Source organism: Python bivittatus, unplaced genomic scaffold, assembly GCF_059951505.1.
Source record: "Python bivittatus isolate LINGU-HERP-01145 unplaced genomic scaffold, Pbiv_v1 ctg000080_np1212, whole genome shotgun sequence".
NCBI lineage: Eukaryota > Metazoa > Chordata > Lepidosauria > Squamata > Pythonidae > Python > Python bivittatus.
The window spans coordinates 36,769,196-36,779,941 of record NW_028277035.1 but is presented as its reverse complement, the minus strand read 5'-3'; the positions used below and the strand labels follow the sequence as shown (position 1 = coordinate 36,779,941).

Here is a 10,746-nt window from a genome sequence, read left to right as displayed (position 1 = left end):
GGATCAAAAGATCAGCCCCTGCAGCTTCTTCCATCTGAGATTGCTGGCTTAGTCTCTGTTATAGTAAGACTGTCCTTCCAGGACAATACCTTTCCAGCTTCATTTTCCCTAGAAGACACCATTGTGAGTTTAGAAGCCCAGTTGAATAGGTTCTGGGGTGGATGAAAAGAACTCTGTATTGCCTCAGCAATGCTTTTTACTGCATTATTGCAGTATTTCTTTTTCCAATACAAGTGTATTTGTTTGTTAGACTGAAATATTGTTTATTCGGTCATTGACCAGCAAAAATTGAAAATATACAACACAAAAGTAAAATCAAATGGATGAGATAAAAATCATGTTAGATTTGTATCCTACTTTTGCTTCAGGAGTTCAAGGTGGCCTACACAGTGTTCCCTACCACCACAAGCTTGTGAGCTAGGTTGAAGTGAGAGTGAGTGACTGGCCCAAACTCACCCTGTGAGCTTCCATAATTCAGGGCGCACTAGAATGTGGTCTTTCTGGCCTAGTTTGACAGCTTGTGTCACAGCCTGGCATTATGTCATGGTGAGACTAGTCTTTTGCCAGAGCATGTCAGAGAGGAGATGTTGGGAGGCCCTGCCACAAATACTGCTGCTTGGAGACATTTCAAAAGAAGGGTGTCAACGGCGGCTTTAAAAAATTTCAGGAATACTTGCTGATATTGTTCTTGCCTTGTTCTGGTTCAGTGAGAATGTAATCACTGTAGGGAAGAAAGAAAGCTGTGACAAATCAAATTACTATGGTTGCTTTAAATCTCCTGCCTTTTTTTTTTACTGAGGTTCCACAAATTGATATTTAAAGAACCACAACACTTCCCTTCCAAGTTCTCCATTGGGAAAGAAAACCACAGTATCTTTGGAACTAGAAAACATTATGGTACTTTTTTGGGGGTCTCTCTTAATTTGCCAGTGAAGAAGTGGGAACAATATTATTGGAAAAACAAACACTACCTTTTTTACTGCACTGTTGAAAACAGCTGTGTCCAAATTTATTAATTCTTAATGGTTCATCAAAGACAGTTCATCCGTGGTTTGCTTCTGAAAGTACATGGAACAGTTCCCAGCAAAGTTCATTCAGTCTGCAGCAAAATTAAGCAAATCTTAATGAGCAATTATTTCATTTGGAACTATAATAGTTATTTATCTATTTAAACAATTTGCATAGCTGCCCAACTCACAGAAATGAGACTCTGGGCTACTAACATTAAATTAAAAACAAAATATAGACTATAAATATAAAAGAACCCCACAACAACACAATGTAAAACCTCATATACAGAGGCTAAAACCACAACATATCCAAAATCCTAAATCAATTTTCCAGTTGGGCTCATCCAACATCCTAACCCAGCGCTTGGAGAAAACACAAGTTTTTAAAACATACACACACAAACATATAATTGCAAAATGTCTAGATACCTTCTCACCTGGGAGTGTATCTCCATATTTCATTTCCTAATACTTCTGCCCTGATTGATTGTCACCAAGGTAAAGAAGTCTTTCTAGGCAGGAGTTACCCTGGAATTCTGAAATACTAGTACTGTCATCCTTACCCCAAATATTTGTGCTTGTTTGCAAGAGATAAGTTTCTTTCCTTATACCCAGCCTGTTCCTTTTTCTTGGCCTCATTCATTCATTCATTCATTCATTCATTCATTCATTCATTCATTCAACTCAACCCAGTAATGCATATGTGCAGGAATGAAACCATTGTACAACCAATTGCTGCATTTTTGCAAGATGTTCCCATTCTCACTAAATTTCTTCTACCCAGCTTCCACTTGCTAATATTGTTTGAAAGCACAGCAGCTTATTGGCAAAAGATTGATATTTTGATCCCAAGATCTGTTACTTCTTCCCTTCCCTTCTCCATATCCCGCAGATACAAAACTGCCCTTTCCCCTACTGAAGTTGTCGCTTAGCTTCTTCAAGATTAAAACAGATTTTTCTTGGTGGTGCATAGAAGTCCAAGCCCCCAAAAGAAACATAATAAAATAAATTTTGGGGGGGAAAATAGACAAGAGAGAATGACAGATTGGAATGTGCATTGTGACATCTCAGTGATGAGCTGAAATGCTTACATAGATCGATACTTAGTCGGCACGTGTTTAAAATGAATGCTACAGCCATGTAAATATTTGCTCAATGGTGCTGATAATTTAAAGCTAGAATACCCTTTTTCCTTTTCATCATACACTTTACAAAAATACTGTTATTTAATTCTTTGAAAACTTGTGCATGACTTCCACCAGACATCTTCGCATTATCATCTATTTTTTAAAAACCCATTTAATATTATGCAAAGAATCTATTTTGCAAAGTTATGTTGCAGTACTAATTCTGAAAGAAACCCTATTTATGCATTACATTTATATCCGTCTGCAGTCAAGTACAACTCTTGGCAGTTTACAAGGCATGTAAAAATGACTAAAACATCCATGGTAAACAAAATAAAAACATCTAATTATTAAACCATAAAACAATCAAATGCAAGAGAACAAAACATGTACCATCACGTTGAATCAACATATACATTGAAGGGTAATCCTAGATTACAAATGCTGTATGAAAGAGTTTAGCTTTTAATATTTTCTTAAAGATGATGGGAATGCCAGTTTGGTGTCATGGTTAAAGCATCAGGCTAGAAACCGGGAGACCGTGAGTTCTAGTCCTGCCTAGGCACGAAGCCAGCTGGGTGACCTTGGCCAGTCACTTTCTCTCAGCCCTAGGAAGCAGGCAATGGCAACCCGCTTCTGAAAATCCTTGCCAAGAAAATTGCAAGGACTTGTCCAGGCAGTCTCTGAGAATCGGACACAATTGAATGGATTAAAAAAAAAAAAAGATGGAAAAGAAATCTAATTTCCACTGGAAGACTATTTCACAGAAGCAGCACCTTCTGGCTTAATCGGACACAATTGAATGGATTAAAAAAAAAAAGATGGAAAAGAAATCTAATTTCCACTGGAAGACTATTTCACAGTAGCAGCACCTTCTGGCTTAATCCCCCTTTATTTCTCAAAAGTGGGAAACTATCACGTGCTTCTCCCAAAATAACCTTATCAGTCAGGCTGATTCTCCAGAGAGTACAGGGGATGGCCTTAATGGAGAGAAAGGAGATCAGTTACCAAAGCAACAAGGAGGAAATATTGCTTCAGTCCAAACAATGAAGAAGGTATGTGTAAATGTTTCAGACAGACATCCCCCTAATTCACAGGAGTGTAAGAAGGGAAGGAGGTAAAGCATAATCAGACTTGCAAGATTCTGTTACAAGACCCAGTCTTCATAAAAGTAGTTTTAGTCTTAATGTGGAGTTGATTTCTTGGTCTGACCTACATCTTGGGGCTGACAGATTCTAACTGGACTAACTGGTCCTGGAGGTACCTGGTTCCTAAGCCATAAAGAGTTTTATAGGTCAAAGCCAGCATTTTAAATTGTACCTGGAAGCTGACTAAAGGCAATAAAGGGCCTGAACCCAGGTGATGCTTCCAACAACAGATGGAAGGTAGCATATGAGCTGCTGTATTCTGAACTAGTTTTAGCTTTAAAGTAGTCTTTAAAGGCAGTCCCACGTAGAGTGTGTTCCAATGATTAAACTGAAGTGGGGGTATAAGTTATTATACTAGGTCCTTTTGCATCAGGTAAGACTGCAACTGCTGCACCAAGATCCCCCCCCCCGGCCACATCCTCTACCTGCTGTTCTACCAGAAGCCACGAGTGCAAAAGGATCCTCAAGTTCCAGTCCTGCTTCTTCATGGATAATGCTTTCCTGCCAGGAAACAACTCTAGGGCCTACAGAGAGCCTCACTAGTCAAATAGTACTTGTCTTGCTTGGATTCAGCTTCAGCTTACTCTGTCCATCCAGACCCTGGCAGCCTCCAGGCTCCAGGATAACATCAACAGCATCTTAGGTAAAGCCTGGGGTAGCAGTGTCTAGTTGAGTATCCTCAGCATATTGATGATACCATATCCCAAACTGTCAGATGGCCAGTGGCTTTATGTAGATATTAAAATGTAGGGGGAGAGGACTGAACCTTGTGGCACCCCATGATAGAGAGGCCACTGAGCTGATCTCTCTAATCCTAAAAGCGTTGACTGGAACTTCTCACTAAGAGATGTGTGGAACCACTGTAAAAAGTGCCTCCAATCCCCAGCCCCTGTTGGGGGTCTAGAACAATACTATGGTCAATAGTACTGAAGGCCACTGAGAGATATAAATAGGTGCAATGTCCCCATCCTTGGCCTGACATTAGTCATCCACCAGAGCAATCGATACTGTCTCCATCCCGTACCCAGATCTGAATCCCAGCTGAAAAGGATCAAGATAATCCATATCCTTTTCATGGCTTCTCCCCTGCCAGATGAGTATTGAGCATGGGGGATGGCTAAAATAATTATACTGAGAAATTGGAAAACTGTTATTATTCCAAAGGTTAAGGAACGGTTGTTGTAAATGTGTGATCAATCTGTTTTGAAAAAGGCAATATTTTCTACTAATCAAAGGACACAGCAATATGTGTTACTATGGCAGAGATTTTGTGATATTTTACAATAATATTTCGTGTTGGTTACATTGTACTAGTGTATTTATTAGTAAACCAATGTCAGTTGATAAGTATAATATATAAAATAGATCCTCCTCCCCCCCTTTTTTCTTTTTCTTAGTTTGTTTGGGGTTAGATTTTTTTTCTAATTTTCTTTTCTTTTGGTTTTCTATTGTTCTTTTTTTTTTACGTTTAAATATTGTTTTGTTAATTGTATATGTTAGGAATGTACATTAAAAAAAAAAAGATGATCTCCTTCTTCTAATGTATTCCCCTTCTCCTATCTCAGCAACATTCCCTAAAAAAAGGAACGCTGGAGACCAGGCAATAATTATCTAAAACCAGAATGCAGTTTTTGCATTCACCATCATTGTCCTTCTCTTTCTGTAGGGGACAAAATAATGGCATTCTTCTATAAACACACACATTAAACAATTGCACAGTCACCCTATAAGTAAACCACATCCATGTTTTTCCAGTTACACTTGCAGCCATTCTATTTTTCAACGATTTTACATCATTTATGACTTCCTTTTCATCATTTTTTCTTGGACATTTATATTTATAAATGTATCACTATCTTTTCCATTGCAGACATCTCAAATTCTCCTTCCAGCATTCCCTCATGTCTGCTTCATCCCAAATAATGTCATCACTTTTATTTTTTAATTCATTCACTCTGCTGGAGACTCCTTGTTTAGCCTTCTTTACTCACTCCCAATACATTTCCTATGTCTATCAAAATCCTTCATTTTCTCTGCATCCTTTAACTGTTCCTTGCTCTCTTTGATCACATTCTTTCAGCTGACTTTTTTTCTAAATATACATTTTTCTTTTTTTTAATATAAATTTTATTATGTTTTCCAAAAAAAGTTAAAATACAGAAAAATCAAGAAAAAAGGAAGGGAAAGAAAGGGGAAAAGAAAAAAGAGGGGAGGGAAGAAGAGGGAGCATAAGAAAAAAAGAGTAGCTTCTGACTTTCCTTGGTACAGGTATAGATAGAGAATATATTCACCTCTTACTCTAATATCTAAAAATTTACATAGTAAAAAATAGTTTTTAATGTAATATTCAGAAAGATTCCTAAAAGTTAATCTGTTTGGATAATGCATATGATTTGTACAAGATATTTCATCAATCAGCAAATCCCAAAATCAAAGTTGCATTTTTTTGAGTATCAAGCAAAAAGTCTAAGAGTGGTTTCCAATTAGAGATAAAGTTAAACAGTGCCCTGTCTTTGAGCAAAGCAGAGTTTTGCTATCTCAGCCAATTCCATTAGTTTCAATATCCATTCTTCAGCAGTAGATATTTGTATACCCTTCCATTTTTGTGCATATAGGAGTCTTGCCACAGTTATCATATAAAGAAATAAATTTCCGTGTTGTCTTTCCATTTGTTTATCCATCATACCTAAAAGAAAAGTCTCTGCAAATCTATTTTCAAAATCTTTTGAGTCAAAGTACATATCATATTCCAATACTTCTTAGTCTTTTCACAAGTTACCGTAAGTGATAGAATGTACCTTGACATTGATTACATTTCCAGCAGACATTTGAGATTCCTTTATACATCTTTGACAATTTATCTGGTATCAAATACCAATGGTACATCATTTCATAGAAATTTTCTTTTAACATATAATTAAGAGTAAACTTTAACCCTTTATTCCACATATTTCCCCACTGATCCAACATTATCTTATATCCAAAGTTTTTTTTGCCCATTTAACCATACAATATTCATCTTCCAAATTCATCTTTAACAAAAGTTTATACATTTTAGCAATAAGGTGTTCATCATTAGTACACAAAGCATATTCAAACTCAGTTTTCTCAGTGGTAAAGTCATCGCTTTTCTTAATTAGTTTAACTCTTTCCAGCAACTGTGTGTATGAAAACCATTGGTAAACAAAACATTCCAATTCTAATTCTTCTCTCTTCTTCAGGTTAGGTGCTCCTTCAGAAAACGATAACAGAATTGCATACGTCAACCATGGTTGCTTAACCATAATTTCTCTTCTATAAAAAGCTTCTTGAGGTCACAACCATAGAGGAATTTTTGGAGATAATTTTACCTCTTATCTATTCCAGATTCTCAGTATAGAACGTCTGATAAAGTGATTCTTAAAATCAATGTTAGCTTTCACTTTGTCATACCGTAAGTATCCATGCCATCCAAATTTTAACTCTTGTTCTTCTAATTCCAATAACCTCTTATTTTGTAAAGTCATCTATTCTTTCATCCATACCAGACAACAAGCACCAAAATATAACTTTAAATCTGGAAGACCTAACCCACCTCTTTCTTTGGCATCCTGTAAAAGTTCATATTTTATTCTTGGTTTTTTACTTTGCCACACAAATTTAGAAATATCTTTCTGCCATTTTTTAAATGGTACATCATTTGTCAATATCAGCATTGTCTGAAAGAGAAAAAACATTCTAGGTAAAACATTCATTTTAATTACTGAGATTCTACCTAACAATGACAGTTGCAGTTTACCCCATCTTAATAGATCCTTTTTAATATCATTCCAGACTTTAACATAATTATTTTGATATAACATACAATTCATATTGGTCAATGTAACTCCCAGATACTTAACCTTTTTTTCAATTTTAAAACCAGATTTCTTCATCAATATTTCTTGATCTTTCATAGTCATATTCTTAACCAACATCTTTGTTTTTTGTCTATTTATCTTAAATCCAGCAAGTGCACCAAAATCTTTCAATTTCTTCATTAAATATTCAATTCCATGCTGAGTTTCCTGTAAAATCAAAACTAAATCATCTGCAAAGGCTCTTAATTTAAAGACTTCTTTTTTGATTTGTAAACCCTTAATCTAAATATACATTTTCCAACATTTTTTTCTCTCATACTCAGTTTTGCAGCATTCTTTTATATGTATCTTTTTCCTCATCCACATACTCACTGGGTATGAACCATTCCATCAAGTATCTTTTTTTTTTCAATTTTCGTTAGTGTAATTCCACACACTTCTACGACAATCTGCAACATAGGTAATTGTTTCCATTTAATTCCAAGCAGCTTTCATGTCCTCTTTTCTTATGACCACTTTCTATTTTTCTCTTGGGAAATATATCTATCTTCACATACTTTCTCAAAAAGGACTCATTCTTTTTCTTCCAACAATCATTCTATTTTTATTATAACTCCTTTCACTTTTTGCCTTTTCTTCCATGTCCATTTTTTCTCAAGATCCAGGTTTGACTCTCCTAATTAATGGCCTATCTCATATTTTAAACCTCTTGTCACTCTTGTATATTTCACTAGTCCTCATGTTTTCAGTTTTTTGTTCATTCCTTTGCCATGTATAAAGAGACCTTTTTCTAAACAGATATTTGCCAAACAGTCATCATTCTTACTCATTCCTGGGTCTCTGAATGGCCTAATCACTTTTTCTGTACTGATTCATCTTGTTCCCACACATCCATTTGTGTCACCTAACAGGATTCCCCCACCTTGCAAGCCAACCAACCAACTGTTGCTCACATCCACCAACTCAGGAGTACATGTAGCATACTGACACAGATTCCAGTACATAGCTCACTGGGAGTTCAGCATACCTGGAGCTCACCAGGTGGGAAGAGTGGATATTACCAATTCTTTGTAAAGAAAGAATAATGGAGAGAATTAGTATTAGACATTCCAACTTTTTAAAAAACACACTAAATAAGATGTGGCCTAAATAGAGTTCTAAGAGGAAAAAAATAGGGCTCAAAAATGTCTGGAATGGCCTATAACGTCTGAGCCAGAGCAAATATTACATCCATGTAGCTCTGAATTCTTTGGTTAGGTCACACTGTTTTCAAAAGAATTTCAGTGATTTTTTATTTGTGTTTCTGACTTGCTTCGATTTTTTAATCAAAGGCCCAATGAAGAAAAACAAACGACTCATCAGTTACAGGGAACAGAAGCTCCTAAAGATCTAAGGCTAAAAGACCAATGCCCTCTGCATTTTAAGTCTCAGACCCTTGTCCTATTAGGTCAGATGTCTTGTTGTTAAGGAAAGTAAAATGGGGCTTATTAAAATCCCTTTATATACCTTCATGTTAGGTGGGATGACAAGTTAAAGGCTGTGTAGGGGAATGGGAAGGGATCCAACAGACTTTGCAAACAACTTGCACAACATTTTGCTTTGCACAGAGCTTTTATTGTAAAGGACAAGAGTTCTGCTTTCAATAATTCTGCTGCTAATAATGCCCTGTTGAATCCTGAGATAGATAGCACTGAAGTACTATAGAACTGTGTTTGACACAGAAAGTTTTTTTTTTTTAAATAGTTCTTGGAATGGTGCTATGTAGCCTGTATTGTATATCAGACTAGCTGGGAAATATGTACCACCAATATATGTAACTAACTAGCCATCATAGTTGTTATATGGCAAAATACAAATATTCAGAAATGTGCAGGGTGGTGGTATAATATTCACTGAAAACTTGGATTTGTTTTATTCCTCTATCACTATTTTGTTTTGTTTTTAAAGACAGTCTTGATTAAATATGTGGTTAAATAAGTAAATTAATAAGGGGCATTTTGCTAACTACAAAGCAATGGAACTTTCATCTAACTTCAGCGTTTGGCCATGAACAAGAATTGTGCTCTGGGTCGAAGAGGGATCTGGCTTTGAAGTGTTTTTAGGGTTTTATTCCATGGTGTCCATCCAGCCAACTGCACTGGGAAATTATCCTTCTACTGCTTGCAGCTTAATCAGGATCAGCCAGATTTGAGGAAGTTCATCTGGTGCCTGTTCAATAGCTAAAGCTGTTTTATAAGGCAGTACGGTCTGCATGAGACATCTTGGAGACTGATAGCCTGGTTTCTGGAAAAACTCCTAGTATGCTTATATGCAGACCATGTTCATATTGGGAATAAGCTCCATTGGCAACTGTAAGACAACATTAAGTTTTTAAATAGAAATGCACACCATACTGAAAATTCAAATTACTAGATTTAAATAGGGGTGCTACCAAAGAAAAAGAAAGTAGTTTCCAGCCTAGTAGTAGTGATGAGGGGACTTTACTTACCCTGACATCTGTTGGGAGAGCAACTGTGTTAAGCATGGTACTGCCAGAAAATTCCTGCCTTGTCTTCATGATAACTTTCTCCTCCCTAGGGTGGAGGAAAGCACAAGAGAACCAATTTTATATTTCATAACTCAGTGAGGCTCCAGCAGGGAATAAACAGAACAGCTACAAATCAACTGGGCTTACTGTAATCCCTGATTATAAAGCCATACATCAGTTCTCAGCCTTTTGTCAAAATTGCAAGGGGCCAGTCAGACCAGACTAGCTCATTAAAGTCTGTCCTTGAGCCAGTAGAAATTTTGTTGCCCTGATTGGCAAACCCTACTTTGCCATAATAACAAGGCCAGCAACTGGTGCTGCCCTTGTTTTAATGCAGGACAAGTTAAGGAAAGTGATTGGTGGAGTCCCCTGGCTTCATTTCCCTTATCACCAGATGTTGCTTGCTGATGGAGAAACAACCATCAGTAACTTCCCTTAACATGAGATAGGCATGGTCAGGTGAGTCCAGGCAGTTGGTTGGTATGACATCTGTGATTCCTACTAAGTTGCCAGACTTCATATAAATTAAATATACAATAATAAGTATACATTAATGAAACGATTCTGCATACCTGTAAGCCAGTGTTTCTCAACCTTAGCAACTTTAAGATAGGTGGACTTCAACTCCCAGAATTCTGGGAGTTCTCGGAGTAGAAGTCCACCTATCTTAAAGTTGCCAAGGTTAAGAAACACTACTGTAAGCTGTTGGCCAGTTTATTTTGGACTCAGAGATGGCCATGGGATGAAGCAGAAGGGAGCTATAGATAATCGGCACGTTCTGTCTTCAACTAGTGCTTCTATGGAATGCAGTGCTGGCCGCAGATCCAGTTCTGCCCTTGTGGGCAGCAGCAACCAGAAGTAGCCAGTGCATGACCATCAAACCAGAAGGGGATAGGCAGAATGGTGCTGCCCCCCAGTCCAGGTAATCAGCACAGTAAAGAAGTATAGCCACATGAAACTCCATATTGGCAAAAGCAATGGAAAACTGGTTATGCACCAATGGTAACCGAATCACCAACACACAAAGTTAGCTGGCAGAACCTAACTTGCCTTCCCAACTGAAGTTGAACAGAACTCCTTCTCTGTGGAACAGAG

At 37.0% G+C, this 10,746-nt stretch overlaps 1 long non-coding RNA gene across 1 annotated transcript; it reads right to left on the bottom strand.

Moving 5' to 3' along the window:
* Positions 1-257: 257 nt before the first annotated feature.
* On the bottom strand, positions 258-9,699 carry LOC112542526 (uncharacterized). The gene is made up of 6 exons (XR_003086252.2): positions 9,613-9,699; positions 8,152-8,190; positions 7,497-7,573; positions 6,860-6,983; positions 972-1,099; positions 258-721 (listed from the first exon to the last, which is right to left on the bottom strand). It is a non-coding gene; the product is annotated as an uncharacterized LOC112542526 (long non-coding RNA).
* Positions 9,700-10,746: the final 1,047 nt, after the last annotated feature.